This window comes from Passer domesticus, chromosome 18 (genome assembly GCF_036417665.1).
Source record: "Passer domesticus isolate bPasDom1 chromosome 18, bPasDom1.hap1, whole genome shotgun sequence".
NCBI lineage: Eukaryota > Metazoa > Chordata > Aves > Passeriformes > Passeridae > Passer > Passer domesticus.
In genome coordinates, this window is record NC_087491.1 from 5,034,698 (window position 1) to 5,048,509 (window position 13,812).

Consider the following 13,812-nt stretch of genomic DNA (forward strand, 5'->3'; position numbering starts at 1 on the left):
GCATTTGAACACCCTTCATGCCTTTGGTCCTCTGGATCTCGGAATGCTGCATGTGAAATCTGTGATGGAACAGAATCAAACCTCCCTCCTGGCCTAAAATGTGCTCAGCTGCCCCCACTCTCCAGTCAGCATCTTCCTCTTCTGTCCACTGTGCCTGAGAAAATAATTTTTTAAAGAAAATATTTATTGTAAAATTTACAAAAGAGAGTTGAGATACTTTTCCTTGTTTTCCTAAAGTGTTAAAGACTGAAGATTTAGAATTTTTTAAAGAGATTTAGCTACACTACAGTTACTCTTGCCATCAAAGTACTCTGCCAGTACGTCTTTTTTGAGCTATTTTTATGCAAGTGCATTAAAAGTTGTAAGGCCAAACTTTCAGAAGTTGGCAGACGTGGGAATTAGTTCCTAAGTAACCCAAATTTCATATTTTTATCTTTCTTATAGTTTATTTTTCTTTATACTTTAGGTAAGTCACATACTTTATTTATAACAATCAAATGCATTCTGAGTTTTTCGGTTTGTTATTTCCCTACTCTGCCCACCACAACATTTCAACAAATACAAACCCCTCTTATATTCTTTTCCCTAGTGTTGGATACCATGGGATTGATGGGGAAACAGGGACACAGGATGGAATAACCTCTAACTTTTGGCTGCATATTGAGAGATCCCTAAGGGCTGTTTTTTCCCCAGCAGTCTGGAGCATTTATTAATTCCCAGCTGCCACTAAGCTCAGCTGGGGCACACCAGGAGCACACAAACAGTGGCCACCTGGCTGAAATAACTGAGCTGAGCTTGGTGGTGACAGAAGCTGATTCCAGCCTAAGTCTGCATCCAATTGCCTGAGCTATGAGCTCATCTCTTCTTTTCCAGGAAATCCTTCCTCGTGCAGCATCTGGGTCTTCCTAGAAATGAAGTAGGAGCCTAAAAGTTTCTATTGTTGTGCAGTACTAATTCAGTGCAGGGCACGTCTGGGGTTTTTTTGAAACATTTTTGAGTAGGGAGGGAGGGGGGTGTGGTCATGGCAGAGTGAGAGGGAACTGGCAGCTTTGAAGAAAGAAGCTTGGTTAATGACAGGGACTGGATTGGTGTATCTCTCTGGAAGGATTTGGTAAGAGGAAGGGAGGAAGGAAGGGAGGAAGGAAGGGAGGGAGGGAGGGAGGGAGGGAGGAAGGAAGGAGGGAAGGGAGGGAGGGAGGGAGGGAGGAAGGAAGGAAGGAAGGAAGGAAGGAAGGAAGGAAGGAAGGAAGGAAGGAAGGAAGGAAGGAAGGAAGGAAGGAAGGAAGGAAGGAAGGAAGGAAGGAAGGAAGGAAGGAAGGAAGGAAGGAAGGAAGGAAGGAAGGAAGGAAGGAAGGAAGGAAGGAAGGAAGGAAGGAAGGAAGGAAGGAAGGAAGGAAGGAAGGAAGGAAGGAAGGAAGGAAGGAAGGAAGGAAGGAAGGAAGGAAGGAAGGAAGGAAGGAAATCTTTCCCTCATCTCTTGTGGGTCCCTTCCAACGCAGGATATTCTATGATCTCTGCCTTGTTAATGTTGGGTTTTTTCTACCAAGTCTTTGTTAGAAATAGCTTCCTTTTCTTCATCTATTTTTCTTCCTAAGGGTTTTTTTTTTTTTGAGAGGGGAAGGTTCACCAGTGCTCAGAGATAGAGGGCTCTGGAACGCTCCCTAGAACCATAATCACCTTCCCAGACAAAGAAAGGCCAGCACACACCAGCTCCTGCAATTCCTTATTTCCCTGGCTCTGTGGTTCCCACCACCAAATGCTGATGTGAAGGACATGGAAATGTTTCACTGAGGACAGTGACACTTCTAGTGACTCTGAGAAAATTCACAGTAACTCCCAGTTGTTTATGTCCAGAAAGAAATAGAGGAGCTATTTTGCTCATTCCCACCGTAGTGATTTTAAAAAGGTTTTTCTCTAAAAAGGGTGGAGAGATATGTGGACAGAGATCCAGAAGGTGACAAGGAAAAGAGGCAACTCCCTTTCTAGGTAGAGAATTGTGGATAAGAAAGGTAGAAAGGTTCCTATAAAATTTCTCCTCCCTGCCTTCTCTGTGTCTGTTTTCTCACAGTTTAATCCTTTGAATTAAAAGTAGAACATGGCAATGATATGGAGATGAGCTGAGAAGGCTCTTTTTAATTTTTTTTTAAGATGGTTTTAAAAGACTCTTCCTAATCATCAGGCTCAGTTAGAGCTGTTGTAAGACATCAGTTCTGCAGGTTTTCTTCAGGTATTACTAAAATACCCTAAATATTCATTCTTCTGAAAAGATGTCAGCAGAACAAGATGAGTCTGATGCTTCCTGAGGAAGGACTGCAGGTACTGAAGGAGTCACTCACTCTCAGAAGTTTGAATGAATACTCGTTAAAGTGTCCGCTTTTCATGCAGCACACGAATTAACAGCTTTGACTTTTCTGTCCTTTGTCTAACCAGCAAGGGGCACTGTGAGTCATCCTGATGCCTCAGGTTTTCACATTCTGTGCTGCTTCAGTGTGTGGGTCTGAGCTTCATATCAGGGGATGGTGAGCTCTCTGCACAGAGCAGGGAGACAAAACAATTCCTGCTCTAGCTGGGCACCAAGGACAAATGATCCAAATCTCAGCCCAAGAGCACAAACCCCGTGGGCTGGAGAGAGAAAAACAAGCAGGATGGGACTGAATGGGCTAAAGCTGGAACTGGACAATGAACTGCAATCTGCACATGGAGCAGAGCTGATCCCAGGGAGAGACCCCGTGAGCGCTCGTGCATTTTGGGACCATTTTGGTTCATCTTGGGTGCAGCCCTGGCTGGGCTCTTGTGCTGCCCAAGGTGGATGCAGGGAGGCCTTTTAATAAATCCCTACTTTGTTCTTTAACTCCATCTAGCCTATGTTCTAGGTCAGCCTTCCCAAGGCATCAATCCCAGTATTCAGTCTGGACATCAAAACTAAACAAATAGGGCAGAAAGGTAAAAATCCTGCCTGTGGTCTCATGCCTTGCAATGTCTGGTTCCATATCCCAATGCCAGTCCCATTGTTCCCCTCTGTGATAATACCTTGCTGTCTGCTCTTTGGGTTTTTAATTCCTGTGCCTTTAAACCCACTAAGACTAACCCACCTCTTTAGTGTTTGTCTCCTGGAGTTTGGACTCCTGTGTGTGGAAGAACTGATGAGTCAAAATTATTTCAAGAGATAACGGTGGCCATGGAAACAGAGTGAAATGAAGGTGGAAAGGTGGGAGTGCAGAGCCTGAAGAGCTCTTCAGAGAACCTGTGTTTTGTTTAGTTTAAAATGACTGGTAAATTGGAGCCATGATGAGGCAAGACTGGATTGAATCTGTTGTGCAGTGCTCTAGCAATGGGGCAATTAATCTGTTTCGTAAATTACCACTGATTGCGGTTGATTCTTTCCCTGGTAACCTTAAATTAAACTCAAGTTTGCTACTAATCTACTTTAACTAAAATAGCAATTAAATTGTGGGCAGATGAGCTGACGAGTGCTTTCAGCTGGGGTTCAGTATTTAGTAGCCTCAGACACTCCCTTGTTCAAAGGCAACAACTCCAAATCCAGGAAGGGTTTTTGTTGGCTTTGCACTCCGGTAAGATCAAAGGTTTTGGGCTAGTCCTGGAGACCCAAAGCTCTGCCTGTTTTCAGAAGGGTTAAATCACTGGGTATTAATAAAATATTGCCCACTTCAAGAGACTCATTCCATGCTGGCCTAGAGGTAACCTCTGCATTGATTAACAAAAATATATTCTGGGACTGTGACTGAGGCCTTTGAGCTGATGTGAGCATTTCCCCCCAAAAGAGCCCAAGGAGACCTTTGGCTCATTGTTCAGCAAATCAATTATTTTCCAATGTTCAGTCTATGCAGTTATTTAGAAGTGAAAGCTGTGTGTTCCTACCTGTCTCTCCTGCAGTCCATTCCTTCCACAAACAATATGGGACAATCCTGCCATGGAGATCCTTGACTCCAGAGAGTGCTTTAACGAGTACAGACTGATTTCTGAATCACAGCCATGGTGTTTGCATAGCTGATTTTCTAACCAGGTATTCCAACCACATTTGAATGCAAAACCTTCCTACTTTGCTTATGTTTGTATTTTGATCTTCAAAATATCACAAGTGGTTTGACCTGTGGGAAAGGTTTCACCTTCTAGGTGCTGATTCAGAGTAGGTGGTGGTGTGGTCTGGTAGGATAATTTCTGCTTTCAGCCCATTGAGGCTGATAATATCCATGAGTTAGACAAGGCTTTGTTTTAGTTTCATTTCCATCTTTTAATGCAAAATTGTACTCCCTGAGAATGGAGACTTAGTGTGAAGTCCTGACTAAAGCTCCTGCCCATTCACCTGCAGTCTGCAGAGGCTGAGTCCATAAATCCTGAGAAATCTCAGTGGGCAAATGTAGCTGATTCCCCAGAAACCTTGGGACATGCTTGACTATTTGCAAGATTTCCAACCTATTCTATTTTCTCCAGCACCCAAGGCTGTGAGGAGCTTGAAAAATCAGGATAAAACTCATTTCTAGTCAGAACCAAGTTGCAGGGAGCTCTTACCCAACATATTCCTTTGCGTAGGAGCTTGGATCCATTCCAGTGTTTTGTCAGCCAGTATTTATGGCCTTCCAACCTCTTCCCCATGGCAGCTGGCTGAAATTTGAAAGCAATTACAAGTCTGGGCTGATGTTTGTCAGTTTGTAGGAGGGAGTAACTAAGTGCTAACCCTAACAACAATTCCCTTGCTCTGCCTGGAGGGCTCAGCTGGGAGCAGACCCTTTTCTCTGGGTGAAATCGCTCACCCAGTGTGAGCACCAGAAGGAGCTTGGGTGCAGTTCTGAGATGGAAAGAAGCTCTTTTGTCCAACTTCTGCCTAATGTTTTCTTCTCCCAGAGTCTTTCAGAGGATCCAGCTCTACCCTGTAAATTTTCACCAAACCTTAGATACGCCCTTTTCTGAAATAACAACCATAGCACTGCCTTCTCTGAGAAGTGTCCAAATAAATGTCTTTGCCCTGGATGTCTCACAAATGACCCCCTTACCAGGCACACAGCACCATGCCTGAATTTAGAGCTGGGTTTCAAAGGAATTTGCTCCCAGTTACTCCTTGTTCTATCACCCCTTCATTTCAGAAGTCATTTGGGTGATGTGTTTGACAGCCATGGCTGGATTTGGATAGTTAGAGAGGTTGAGAGTGTGTAGCAAACAACTCTTAACTTTTATTCTATTCACCTTCCCATGTCACTTTCTCAAATCACATTTCTCCTCCATAAGCAGAGCTTGCTCTGTAAGAGGAAGAAGCTCTTGCTGCTTCACTGTGCAAAGCAACACCGATAAATTCATGCCAGAAATGTCTCCTTTCAGCAAGCCTTGAGACTGAAGCCCTCTCCTTTGAAAAACACAGGTCCAACTCATGTATGAGCAGCAAAATGTCTTTTGTTTCTCTTATGGTTCTTAATTCTTGAAATCAATATCAAATCAATAACAGAACAATCCTCTCCTATCCTAATTCCCTATGACACTCCCTGCTCATTTCTTACAAGCTTTGGAATGACTTCTGGAATAGAAACAGTTCTAAATTGAGGATTTGCATTCAGGATTTCATCCTGACTTCATTTTTAGTGCTTCTTTCCTGCAGTCTGGAGTGATGGCAGTGTGAGAGCTGGTGGGTACCACTGCCTGCCCTGGTGAATCAGAAATTGCTCCTTTCTCTGATGTCACCGTGTCATGGTCCTGGGAAAGAAGCTAAGCATGATTGCAGGGTAAGAATAAGCCCTGAAAAAAAAAGAAATTACATTGGTTTGAGGTTAAATCCATTTGTAGTCAAAAGATGGCCTGGGACTGACTGTCCCTTGTAGCAAGATGTGGGGGGGAACAGTCACGCAGAAATCTGGCAGACAGAGGAACCTTGAGATGGTTTGTGATAACCAGACTGAAAAATAAGGGAGTGGGGCTGATGGAAGCTGGCCTGGAAACATGCAATCTAAAAATCCCATGTGATTCCAATAAGTTCCTTCTCCTGGCTGCATTCTTTACATGCCTCTTGATTCTGTGCTGCATACACAGCTCCACATGCTATACATAACTTATCCTGCAGCCTGAAATCATCCTGCTAGGAGAAATGAGCCCCCAAAAAACACTCACAGATGTAAAACTGCAGTCTGTAGATTAAGGGTTTAACACCAGGCTGCTGGGCCAGACCACCTTGCCTGGAAGCTGGGAAGCATTTTGTGATGTTTCATGTTGTATGCTTTTCTCACCCCTTGCTATGACCCTGTAGCTTCACATCTGGACCCCAGAGCACCTCTGGATGCCTGTTCCCTCTGAGGAACACATTTTTCACAGCTTTATTAAGAACTCCTGCAGTGGACTGAAAGTGAGGGGTTGGTGTTTTATGGTGGAGTTGAGAAGAACTTCACACATTTTTTGAAGGCGTTTTTAGCCCAGGCAGTTTGTTTGGGTTTTTTTTTTTTTTTTTCCTGGTGACTCCTGAATGTTACAGGGTCAGTCCCAGAGCACCCACCAAGGACTGCAAGTATGGGAATCCTTGTGAGCCCCAAATCTGCCCTCTGACAGGCTCCCTAGCACCCAAGGGATGCTCCCCAGCCAGTGTTCCAGGCGGGGAATAGCATGGGTGAGGGGTGATGTCCTGTGCTTCAATCCTTCATAGAGCTTTTTAAGGGCTGGAGGACCATATGAGTAATGAATTGTTAAAAATGGTTCATGTCAAGAGGTCGCTGCTGCCTCTGTTGCTGCTGCAGGACATGCCAGTGACTCAAAGAAAAGGCAAAAGGCTGATTTCTCTGAGCGAGCAGTGACTCATTGACATCTGCCTTTTTCTATTTATCCCTGTGAATTCTCTCATTGACTTGCAGATTTTCCTTTCCATTCTCTTTTACAGTAAGACATTTACAGAGTCAGTCTAATTTTGCTCCTTCTATAGGCAACTTTTTCCACTGCCGTCCTCCACGTCTTCCCTGGGAAGGATTTGCTTCTGGAACTCCTTTTCAAAGGGACTCTCTGAAGCCAGCCTGTCTGGGAGCACTGGTGCTATGAGATCCTTCAGCACCAAAGTGCAAAGCATTTCACAGACAGCTTTTCTTGAGGTATTTGTAAGGTGGGGCCTGTGGGAGAGGTAAATCTGAAGGAACTGAGCTCCTGCACACCTCTGTCTCTCCTTGGAAGGAGATTTCCAGCCAGGCTGTCCAGCCCTGAATGCTGCTGATGTTGTCAATTTGCTCAGATCTATCTTTAGCTTCCCCCTCTGCAGAAATCAGTCGGTTCTCATGTTTTATCAAAACACCCTGACTCAGAGTCAAGCCTGTGATTTTGGGTTTGTGTTCTTGGCTGCCAGCAGGGTGGATTTCTTTAATGACAATTTTGGGTACACGCGGTTGTGCTGTGGTGTTTTCCCCTTCCAAGAAATGCTGTGTCCAAGGGCTGGCAATGTCTCAGGGCTGACAAGGCAGTGTCTCTCCTTCCTCTGTGCCACTGTGGCCCAAATTATGGTGGGCAGTTCTCAGAAATCAAACTGCTCCAAGTCTGGGCACTGGTGGGGGTCACCCTCCTTAGGGCAGCTCTAAATTTCATTGACAGTTCTTTAGTGCTGATGTTCATCATGAAATGGGCAAAAAGGGTTTAAAGGATAGAACTGAAGCTTTAACTCAACTGTCTGATGTATAAAGGATCCCAGTCTGCATCCCCAGCACTTTCTGGACTCTAAGCTCCATGCAGCTCAACTTTTCCAGACTCTTTTACATTCCTTCACTCTCTCTTGTCTTGGTTGACTTTGGCCAGGACCTCTCTTCACTTCCAGCTCCTTCATTTCAACCTAAACTTCAGCCAGAGCTTTGAATGTTTTCTTAGAGATGCTTATAGCTGTGACCACAACAAGGAAATCATGATCTCCACTTAAATAATAAGAATCTGACAATTTATGTCTATATTTTTAGACACCACAATGTAGCAAAGATTTGTGTGGGTGGGGGGCAGGGAGGGATTGTGGGAAAATGGAGGGCATGAAAGGCACAACTGGAGAGAAGTTTAGGCCCATCCTGTCCAGCCATTTTTTGCTTATTCTCCCAGTAAAAGGAGAGATTTGTTCATTTTTGATGAGGGTTTGTGAGTCAGTAATAAGTGCAGTTTACCCTCAGATATGATGTTCTTTTTTTCCAGGCTCCTTCTGCCTCCTGCTCTCATACCCATCCAAGTCTCCTCTGTATGGGGGCCACACTGTGGTTTTGGGAAGAGTAGGACAGCAACAGCACAATTTCTGTCTGGGAGACAGAAACTGACCCATAATTTCCAGGGAAAAGGAATAACTTAAACTGTGGTTCACACTGCCATGATGCTTTCTTTCCTTTCACTGCATATTCTGAGCATGATATAAAATAGTTTTAGGATGTCTTGGTGATTCAACACACTCACAGTTGAATCCATAAAAGAGAAGTGAGAGTGGAGCACGGCAAAGCCTTGTGATCTCAAAGACATATTTGTCTAATGTCGTAGAGCCATAGAATTGTTTAGGTTGGAAAAGACCTTTAAGATCATCAAATCCAAACTTCCCCCAGCACTGCCAAGTCCACCACTAATCCATGTCCCCAGGAGCAACATCTCCATGGCTTTCAAGGACCTCCAGGGATGGTGACTCAAGCACTTCCCTGGGCAACCTCTTCCAGAGCTAGACCCTCCTTTTGGTGAAGAATTTTTTCCTACTCTAATCCAGTGACTGGCTGTTGCTTGGTGAGATTTGAGGCTGTGTGTCTGGGTTTGAATAGACAGGTGTCTGCTAAGGAAGGCAGAAGCCTCCCCTGAAATGGAAAATGTAAAACCCCTCCCTCTGAATTATTACAATTTTGAAATTAAGGGGCTTTCAGGCAAAGATATGGGAATAGGAATAACAGTTCTGTATTAGGAAAAATAAAAACACAAATGCAATAGTACAAAAAAAAAAAAAAAAAAACCAAAAAAACAAAGAACCCACACCACTGCCAGAGTCAGAACATGCCCTGTCCCCCTGTGTGTCAGAGTGGTGGCACAGTCCCATCCCATGGGGGCTCAGCCCTCCTGCAGTGCCAGCTGTGCTTCTGCTGGAGCAGGGATCCTGCACAAGGGGGGAGTTTTCCTCTGCAGCTCCAGGGCTGCTGGAGATGGGCCTGCTCTCCTCTGGGAATGCAGGGCAGCAGAAAGCTGCTCCTCTGGGAATGCAGTGGGCAAAGGCTGCTGTGCTGTTCCAGGCTCAGATTGTATCCAGGTAGGAATGCTTGGCTCCTGCCCTGGGCGGAGCATCTCCCCATGGGATGCTGGAATTGGATCAGCCCTGCAGGGACACTCAGTGGCCATGGACAGCAGAGATCTGCTGGAGGGAGGATTGGCTGTGGGAGAGATAAAGAAAAAACTGCCCCATGAAAAGAGGAGAACAGCCCCACCTCTGACAGATGGAGATAGAGTACACCCCCTCAGACACATCCTGTAACCTCAGACACTGTGGCATTTGGTTGTATCTACATGGCAGCACCCACTGGCTGCGGGGTGGAGACCTCCAGAAAAGGCTCCAGTTATCCCAGAAACACACCCATGGAAATGCACAGCCTGCTTCTCAAGGTGACTCTTTTTACCAAAGCTTAATTAACCTTGGTGCTGCTCACCTACATTAACCCCATAATGAGGGTGTGCCTGTACAGTTGAAAATATTGTGAAAATATTGAAGATATTGCAATTTTGTTTGATTCAAGAAATCATTCTGGAATACACTTCGAGGTCATGTGGTGCTGGTGTTTGTCCTCCTGTTTTCATCATCCTCAGCCTGAGATGTGAAAAAGCAGGATTTTCCCACTGCAAGTTACTTCATCCCTGTGGTGGAAAGTGGAATGTCCTGCTTGAAACCTTTAGAAGTGCACACAGATTGAAGCAATGACCAAACAAATCATCCCATATAGCCAGGACTTCATAGAAATTTCAAAAGGATAGAAAACTTAACCAGCATCCCTGATTTCCAGTGATATTCTGGGACTTAATTCCTGTACACTCAAATAAATATTTGCTATTAGTGATCCAGGAAGGTCAAAATATCAATTTCTGACACTCTGCAGGCATCAGCTGCAGCTCTATTGAGCCTTCTTTTTGTTCCAGAGTGGGGTTATTATTTACTTGAATACTCCTGAAATGAGATACACCTGCTTTTCCTGGACTCCTCCCAGGGCCTTGGTACAGATGGGAAAATTCATCTTCCATCTGTTCACTTCTGCTGCAGGTTTGTCTCTGCTGTTTAAGGCCTCTCTCTCAAACTCACAGCACCAGAGAAAGACCTGCTTGACCAAAATATTCAGTAAATGGTTCTGAGGTGTGGAAGTTGAGTAAATCCCAAAGAAATGGTTTGGTTCTTTCCAGCAGGGAATGCTGGATGCATCCCTGGGCTCACCCTGCTGAGTGCTGCTGCCTCCAAACCAAGGCTTACATAAAGCTTCCAAGGAGAATTAATTAATCCTCTGCTCTGAATGACTTGTTTTGCTTCAGGAAATATGACAACATCACCCAGAAATGTCCTCTGAGCTGGTCCCAGGGATGAGCTGCTGGAAGGAATCAAACATTTACAGCTCCAGAGGGACAGAGAGGTTTGTGCGGGGTGAGAGCTGCAAACACTGCAGGCATTGCACACCCCTGAAATCAGGGCAGGTGTTTATGGGGGATTAGTGATTTAAACAAGGAGTTTGTGCAGGAAAGACCTGATGGGCCAAGGTTTGGCTTGAATAAAGCAGGGTGGTTGTGCTGGAATTCCTCCCTGATGGCTCAAGGTTCGAGGGCTGGTCCAAGGGCAAAATGTGAACAGACCCGGTCCAGGGATCTGGGATAGATAATCCAGCCCTCTATTCATACAAATCTGCAAATATTTTCACACCTTTTTGAGGTGATAAAAAGAAAGCTAGGAAACCCAAACTTTTTTTTTTTTAATATTATTTATTTTTTTAATTCTTGGATTTTTCATGTGCCCAAATAAGCTGATTGATTCTCAAAGGTACCCTAAACTCTTCCAATGCAGCAGTGCGAAGCACCTGGAATGTCAGAGATACCCACAAGTGAACTAAAAAAAACATGCTCAATCAAGCAAGGCAGTTAAAGCAAATTAAACATGGAAAAAGCAACAGATTAATTTAAAAGTCACTGGCTGGGATTTGGAGAATATTTTGTACTTCCCCAGTAAACACTCCAATAGACTTGGACCCGAAGTGTTCCTAGGCACTGGCCAAACTGCCACAGTCTCTTTTAGTTTCCATGATCCATCTCCTCTGCAGCTAATCCAGAATGTATTCCTTGCCTTCCTGACAGCTCCATCACCTTTGGACTCCGAGTCTGTGGTTGCCATGTGTGCACATTTTCAACTTTCAGCAGAAGCACCAGGATTTGATATAATGCAGGAGGAGACACTTTTAATAAGATCCTTAACTGAGGCCTGTCCCTGTCAAGGCAATGTGAAAACAGATGCTAAGATTCCTCTGCTCCTTTCTAAAATCCTGAATCATGTCACTTTAACCAGGAAACATTTTTTTTTTCTTCCAAAGGAAAGAAAAAAATATAAAAGACAATTTTTTAGCTGACTGTGAAAATAGGGATAGAACTGAGTAATAAAACTTGGTGCAATCTTTCAAATAGGAACCAAATGTATGAAATAGGGACTTATCTTTTCATTTATCTAAACCCTGTAGCTTCTCTCTGTTAATCTAGTCCAATATCAAAGGTAGCCAAGCTTGGTTTAGCTCATTATAGGTATTTTCTAATACTTGGCTAGACTGCAAATGCCATGTGCAGGCAAATCAAGATCTGACAGCCAAGACAATGCCAACTGCTTAGTTTTAGTCTGATTAAACCTTTCTGTCCATGTCTGTCACCCTGTGCCTGATGTGAATGACATTAAATAACCTGCATTTTGTTGTGGTGCTGCTGGAATTCAGGCTCTGAAATGCTGCAAGTCACATTGTGTTTGCACTCACTGTGAGTGTCCAGGGAATCTGAAAAACTCATTTCACTCTATTCTGCCTGGAAGGTCTCAAAACTCCTTTGGCTTTTGTGTTTGAGGGTTTTAAGTCACTGTGAGCTCAGCAGAGGCTGAGGAACCTCTCTGCCCTGGCTACCTCTGTCACTCCTTGCTCAGCCTGCCCACCTGGGTTCACCTCTGAGCTGGAGAGAGGTGCTGGACAGGGGTCCTGGGGTTGCTCTGAGACCTGTAAAGGGGCTCCAAGTGCTCTAAAAATAAATCAAATTACACTGATAATGTGGCCTTTTGCCCAGGAGTAACTTCCCAAATGTCTGTATTTAACCTGAGCTTTTTTCTAGCAAATTATCACTAGAAAGTCAGTGGTTCTATGAGGAAATTCATTTTGGTGTAGAGTGGAACAGGAGCTCAAGCTACAGTTTCCTTCTCTCTGAGGAGGGTGAGTCAAAATCCAGATTCTCCTCCTCTGTTCACAGGTAATGTTGGATCACAGAATCATTTAGGTTGGAAAGGACCTTTAAAATCAACATGTCAAGCTGGTGAGGCTCATCTGAACTCTACAAATTCTCTTCTCTCCTGGCAAGGCCTGATGGAGCCTGTATAAACTGGAGTCTTTGAGTCTATAAACCACAAATTATCTCCCAGAACCATATAAATCACATACTTAAAGACCAATAGTCATAACCAGACCATAGTTATGTCTGTGGAAGAACTGAAATGTGAGGTTCATACTGCACAATCCAGCTGGTCACAAACGGATCTCACCTCCCTGGAATTATACAACTGAGCTCATGTAGAAGTTGAGGCAGCATCAAAATTCAGGTCTGGACCTGAAATCCCACTCAGCCTTCGATGTACTTTGGAATCCCTGCAGCACCAGGTGCTCTGGGGCTGGATTTAGGAGGAAATGGCCCAGTTGGCTGACTGTGGTCCCTGTGAGCCTCTGGGCACAGAGTCCCCCAGTGCTGTGACAGCCCAGCCTTCAGCTGCCACCTCAGTCACTCCTTCAGCACTGTGGCTTCCATTCGCACCACTGGCACTGCAGAAAACACATTCAAACCTCACCACAGTGATTTGTTCTCCTTCATTCAGTCTTGTTTTTACCAGTTTTATCAGTGCCAAGCAGGACCAGCCCTTTGAAGACTTCCTTTGAAAACCTTTGGATTGTGAGCATTGGGTGTCCCCTCCAGAGCTGCCCACAGAGCACCACACAAGGCCAGCCCTGCCAAAACCCTCTGAGAAACTGCTCTTCCCTTCCCTCACTCCCCACACTGCCTTTTGTGGCTCCCTATTTAGAGATGTGCAGGGAAGAACAGATGGAATAAATCGTCTGCTGGTAGCCAAGTGACTGAGCCACTTCTGGGAAAGGCCGCATCTCCCGGCTGGGTTTGTGTGCGAGGTGCCCAGGAGTCACTCTGGTGTCAGGAGCAGTTTGCTCTGCAAAGTGCTGTAAATCTCGGGGTCTGCTGTGCTTCCTGGAAGGCTCCCCAGCAGAGAGGCCTGGGTTCTGCTCCCAGGGAGTCTCCAGCCAGCTCTCCTCCCGTCCAGCACCCGTTGGAGCAGCCAGGAATGAGGCCAGCCCCACCATCCATAGATCACCTCTGCGGATGTGGAAAACAAGCAGGGGGAAAAAGGGGGAGGCACACATTAAATCTCACAAGTACCATTTTGTTTTCCCTGCCTCCTTCACTTCCCTCCTCCTCTCTCCTCCTTCCAACCCCCTGCTTTTTTTTTTTTTTTTTTTTCAGTAGCTGATGGGGGTGGTAAAATTCCAGGGGGCCAAGACAAACTGTTAAACATTGTGATTTCTAATGGTTCCTCTTGAAAATTGCTGACAGATGCTGGTCCTGAGA

The 13,812-nt window shown here is 44.9% G+C and overlaps 1 long non-coding RNA gene across 1 annotated transcript; it reads left to right on the plus strand.

Moving 5' to 3' along the window:
• The first annotated feature begins 4,045 nt into the window (after window positions 1-4,045).
• Window positions 4,046-13,043, plus strand: LOC135283098 (uncharacterized). Its single transcript, XR_010348993.1, has 4 exons — window positions 4,046-5,732; window positions 6,914-7,076; window positions 10,486-10,583; window positions 12,436-13,043. It is a non-coding gene; the product is annotated as an uncharacterized LOC135283098 (long non-coding RNA).
• The last annotated feature ends 769 nt before the right edge of the window (window positions 13,044-13,812 follow it).